A 6298-nucleotide genomic window follows, 5' to 3' on the forward strand; every position below is an offset into this window, starting at 1 on the left:
AAAACCCTAACATTACAATCCTGTTTAGTGATGGTCTTGCTCATGAGCAGCTCACAGACAGATGATTGACAGGTTGGATGGGTCTAAAAATAAAAGAATGGGAAGAAGGGCTGAGCATACACAGGGATGTAGAAAATAATGAGGCTGATTTGCAAGTGAGGATTATGGAAATCAGTTTCTTCACCTTAAAGACACACTTTATGAATGATTCAAATTTTAATGAAGCACAAGTTAGATTGTGACTCCAAATAATTTCACAAGATAGAAGTGTATTTAAAGCTTTAATCTCCTTAGTTTATTCCACTGCCAACAATCATTTTCCAATGTCACAGTGCATTTAATAATTGTAAATAAAAATAGCCTGTAAGAAGTACAGTAACAACTTCAAGCTTACTGGATCACATGTTCAAGCTAAAACCAAACCAAAACCTCACATTTTGGAAACCAATCAGTGAGTTAGTTCATCAGGTATTCAACATTTCTTAACAACTTACTATGAGCCAGGAATTAAACTCATGAGGAATCAAGGGCAAGTTTGAACTGGGTATTGATCTGGCGAAATGAATGTTTTAGAAAGATCTCATATCACGCTAGCAGCGGTATGTAGACTATCTTAGAAGAGGCAGATACCAGAGGCACAGAAACCAGTTAAGAAGGGTGAGGGCTAGGATCATGTTGTGAGATTAGAAAGGAATGGGTAGAAGATAGAAAGATTTTAAAGAAACAGTCAACAAGAAGCACTTGATAAAGTTTCATCATATAAGGTAGCATTATTAATAAAAATAGAAAAGGTAGGAGAGGGAATCAATCAATTAAAGATGAGGAGTTCAATTTTGGCTTGGTGTTGAATACCTTAAATTTACAATGATGGTGGCTCATCTAAATGGTTAGGGATCAATTTAACTATAAGAATCCAAAATATGTGGAATTTCTTCCAATTGGTTCCTCCTCAATTTATTCACTGATTAGTTCGGAAAGAAGCACTCTTATAATACACATTTACTTTCTGTTAATAATAGGTATAACATCTATTGCAGAAAGCTGAGATTTAACCGTACCTTTGAAATCTTACTTTCTTCTACAATGAACATTGTTTACATCTTATCAATATACAATCAATGGGTTCAATCTTTGCCCATGTTGGCAACTTGTCAGGAAATTGGGGCTACACCTATCTTGCATAACGTTGGGTTAATCACATTATCTTTAAAACAGCTCTCTGAGACCAGTGGATTTGGCTTAATGTGGATCTCTGAATTGTGGAAATCGAAACCCCCACATCTATGCTAAACAGGCAGTATCCAGGACCGAAAGGCCTGCGCTTATCCATTAGGCTCTATTTTAATCTCGTTTTCTCTTCAAAATTGCTGTCATCCTGCAATGCCAAACATATTTTCCATAGATTACACAAGTCTTTTCCAGTTCTTATGATATTTACTTAATCTTTATGTTACATGGGGAGAATCAATAAAATTGTTTTGTCTTTAACACATAATACGTAGGAAATAAGAAGACTAGGAAATGGTATATTTGATGTTCTATATGTTTAGACTAGTAAATAAATTTGAAATTTAAATTTAAAGAACATCTCTGTAACAATTATGTATGTACCACAAAACTTGGCTGATTTAATTTGTTAGACAAAACCAAAAATGTCTTTTTAAAGTCTTTGCTTAAATATTTTCTCACCCAAAAGTATTAGTCCTATGCTGAGGAGTCAAATAGCTCCTTGAAGGCTGGCTGGTATTCTCAGTTCCCACTATAGTACTTGGCATACAGAAAGTATCCAGCAATGACAGAAGGAGGACAGGAGGAATTAAGTGATAGTCACAATGAATTGTGACATTACTATGATGTTTCTAAACAAAGTATGGAAAACTAGACTGAATCTATATTGTATTAGGACATGTTATGGGTATTTTCATCTAAAAAAATTTGCTAAAAGCTGTCTTTTCTTATCATTTACCTCTTTGTCTTTAAAATAAAAAATTGGCAAAAGCTAAAACAACAAGCTAATTAAACCACTAAAAACCCAATAAGAAATTGGTTTGCTTCAAATTATAATGAATCTGTATAGTTGGTTATTATACAATCATAAAAAATAACGAAAAGCACATTATAATCCACAAACACATTTAAATTACAAAACATTATACATAGTGTAATTCTATTTTTTTAAAAAATAGATATAAAAACTTTAAAATATATATCTTTATTTATATAAAGATAAAGACCAGAATCTAAACAGTGGTTATCTCTGAGCAATGGGGTTACAGGTGATTTGTAATTTTTGCTTATCTGTATTTTAATTTTTCTGTAGTCAACATATATTATAATAAAAAGTTATAAGAAAAAAATCCAACATTTTAATTGCTTTCAAGTTAATTAAATATTATTGCATGCTCAATTTTCTTCAATGTCTTTGATTTTTGAAGAACTGCAAATTTACAAAAAGTTGTTAAAGGTGAAGCAAAATTATGCATGAGTAGAAAGGTATCTAAGTAGGAGTGGCCAAGGCCAAAATTCTAGAAGGCGTGATTTGGCCAGTGTGGCCCTCTGGGGAGAGGGAGCAATCATAATGACCACTACCATGCATTGAGTCCTATTATATCCAAGAGTCGTGCTAATGCTTTATAATATTTCTAATTCTCATTACATTCTTGAAAAGTTAGAATTATTATCCCTGTATATGGTACAATAACACAGACTTAGAAGGAACTTGCTTAAAGCTCTACAACTGTTTAATAAAGTGGCTGCACTAGAGCTGACGCCAAAGCAAGTAAGCAAATTTGGTCCCAGCAGAGATGGAGAGATGCTGATAAACACTGAGTTTCACTCTTGATGTTTGGTTCAACACCATTAGGCCAGGAGCTGATCTTTCTAGAAGTGGGGCCACAATTAATATCACTAACACAACAGATGAAAAAGCAAAGTATTTTGTATGGAGAAAAGGTACATTAGGTTTATCCTGAGGACACATAGATGTGTGGGCAACCAGTGTGACAGAAAAGGGGATGCTTACAGCTACCTCAAGGAATTGTGCAAAATCCACAGCCTAAATTATTCAGTACAGCAAGAGATAGTAATGGATGGCACTGTGTTCCCCTTGTAACCATCATCTGTCAGGTAGAGGTGAGTGTAGACAATAGAGCCACATGCGATTGCCAGTCATTTCATTCAAAGGGTGGGCACTCAGCTAGGTTTATTAGCCAAGCAAGCCATTACTGGTTTAGTAGCCTAATTTTGCATCTTGGCAAAATAATATTCAAACGTCTTTTTCTTTGGAATGTATCACTATCTAAATATGTGCCTTGCTTAAAATATATCTCCTTCTCTACAATATAAATTCCATGAGGCCAAAGAGTGTTGTCTGTTTTATTCATTGCCATATTCCTCATACCTGAAACAATTCCTAACACAGATTAGGCTGTCAATAATATTTATTAAATGACTGAATCAACTATGCCATGAACATCAAGAGGTTCATACACAGTAGTTAACAAAAAGGTTGCCATCATGGAGACTGGGTTGTATTTGAGAATGGCAATGGGATAGCTGCATGGAAACTGACCGTGTGTAGCTGGAGACATGAAACAGATACTCAGGCATCTCTGAGCTATCAGCATAATGTCCAACTGTGGGAGTCATCTCTGTCTGGGTTTGTGAGTGAGACTATGAGATATGTTCAGTTCTATAAGATAAATAGTGAAATTAAAAAGAAAAATCAAAATGGAGCTTTGGTAAAGTCCCTCTTTGGTAAAAAAAACTGAAAAAAGGAAAAAAAACCAACAAAAAAAAAAAAAATTTTAAGATGTGGTGTATGCCACTAGCTGTCCAAGTGTCCCAGTGATTATTTCAACCATAGATTTTAATTTGGATAATATTAATATCATTTTTAATAGATGAGCATTTACCTAACTGATTAGGGTAAAAGAAAGCCAGTTTGGATTATGCTGATAGATCCAATCAGAAAAGAAACCAGAATGTGGGTTGAGAGAGAGCAAGTCCCAGTGACAAAGGCAGAATGAAAAGGTATTCATTTATCTGAGATGGCTCCCTAAAGAGAAAGATAAAGAAGAGTTGAGAAGCAGATCTTTAATGACATTTCACAAGTTTATACATGAATCCACAACACAATGGAAGCAAAACTTTTGGAATGTGTCCCAGGCAAAACTGCCAAATATACCCCCAAAGAGTAGCAGTTCCCTGGTGAGGCAGTGAACTCACTTTCAGTTCCTTTTATTCTATAGTTTATCTGTGTATCCTTTGTTGTCTCTTACTATATCCCTTCTGGGTTCTGTGCTAAGTGTAGGAGGGGCAACGAAAAAGAATGGAACATAGTTCCTGGCATTCAGGGACTTGCCATCTTGTGTCATCAGCAGAGAAGAGGTAAAACACAAACTGCAATGAGTTCAAAGTGAAATAGGACGTAAAGAATGGGTCCCGTTAATCTAAAACACATCATTTTTCTTTCTTCCCCTCTCCCTCTGCAGGTAACCCTGGTCTACTCTAAGAGTTGAGAGAAGAGAACCTGAAAAAAATTATATTTCTTTTCCATTAAATTAAAGAAAAAACAGCGAGCACATAATGATGCAAGGGAAACAGCAAAACAGAACCACCCTACGTTAGTCAAATCTTGGTAAAAAGATGCGAATGAGACAGGTTAGCAATAGTAGAGGCTTCCAAATATTAGGCACTGGGCAAGGAATTGTTAAGTTGTTGAGTGACCTTGGGCCAATGTCTTAACCTCTCTGAACCTCAGGGTGCTCAACATAGAAATGAGAGCATTAGGTTAGAACAGCAGTTCTCAAATGTTTGTCCATTTAAGAATCAGAGACTTGTTCATAAATGAAATTCCCTGCCCTCAACCTAAGAATTTTGACTTAAAATCTCCTGCATGAAGCCCTGGAATCTGCATTTTAAATGTCCCCTCAGATGGTGTAATACAGTCCTTACTCTGGGAACACTGCCTGAAAAATTCTATGCTCTGAGGGATTACCATTACAAGGGAGAAATAGCAGAAATAGTAAATACGCTTGTTATTTTTCTTTCTATGTATTCCCATTGTAATACATTCACAAATAGTTTAAAGTGGAATTATTTCATAAATAGAAGTATAATTTAATCTGTATGCAATTCCTTCTGCAGTGAGTGAAATCAAAATTATACATATATATTTTTTTATCAGAAAATAAGGCTTAAACACAACGCTGCATTCAAACTAAGAAAAATAATTAACTCATACTCTCAAAGCAAAGTGAAGTTTCCAAAAATATCATGATTTATGATGTGGAGAGTAAAGTTCGAGAAATCAAAAGTAGAATATTTCTATTCTCCCACTGAACGTTTTGGGAGTAGCGATTATTTAATATGCACCCATATTTGTTAGCAGGCATTCGGCACAGCTCCTGCATGCATCCAGGGACTTGCATCAAAAACTCTACAGAGGAGAAGGAGGGCAGTGGGTAAAGCACTCCAGCCCTTGGCGGGCAGTTCAGGCAGAAGAGAAACCCTCTGATGCCTCAGTGGACACACACATTTCCATACACCTGGATAAGAAAAAAATGGTACTTAGGTTTGCACTGTATCTTTTTGGGTAACTCCCGTGCTCCTCTGGCATTTTCAGGCTAATAGTATTTTATGAATAAAAATACCATATTTTTCCTTGGTGGCAAAGATGCGTGACTTGATTGCATGACCATTTAGTACTAACACTCTTTATCCTGTGAGATAATTTGAATCCAATTGACTTACAGCACACTCATTTTTTTTCCACCATGAATTTTTGAAATTCGATTACCTCGTAATTCATTTTACAAAGTTCTCCCACCATCATTCTCCCGTAGCATTTAATCTGTTTCAAATTTAAGTTTACAAGCAGCACCAAAGCTTTGATGGTCCCTTATTTATTAAGTGAAGATCAAAGGCTCTTTGCTTTTTTTAGTCTTTTACATCTGCAAGGGATGACATAACATTTCAGATGACAGTCATTCTTTCCACCAAAGAATTCGGCATGAGAATGCCTTCATTTTCAAGCATTTATGTCTAAGCTGAAACTTCTCCAAAGTATAAGCATGCTGCCATTACACATGGAATTTTATTCAGTATTCTATTTCAAGAACACCAGGAATTTAACACACCACTCTTTACTGCCACCAGATACTGCTTTGCCACTTTTCTTTGCACGAAGCCCTTTTCCTAGTAAGGCTGGCAACAGTTGTTATATTCCCAAATAGATCTTGTAGAGAAGGTGGCTTTTTGTTTTGTTATTTCTGTCTGACAAATAATCATCAACATA

This window comes from Pteropus vampyrus, unplaced genomic scaffold, assembly GCF_000151845.1.
Source record: "Pteropus vampyrus isolate Shadow unplaced genomic scaffold, Pvam_2.0 Scaffold1, whole genome shotgun sequence".
Classification (NCBI taxonomy): domain Eukaryota; kingdom Metazoa; phylum Chordata; class Mammalia; order Chiroptera; family Pteropodidae; genus Pteropus; species Pteropus vampyrus.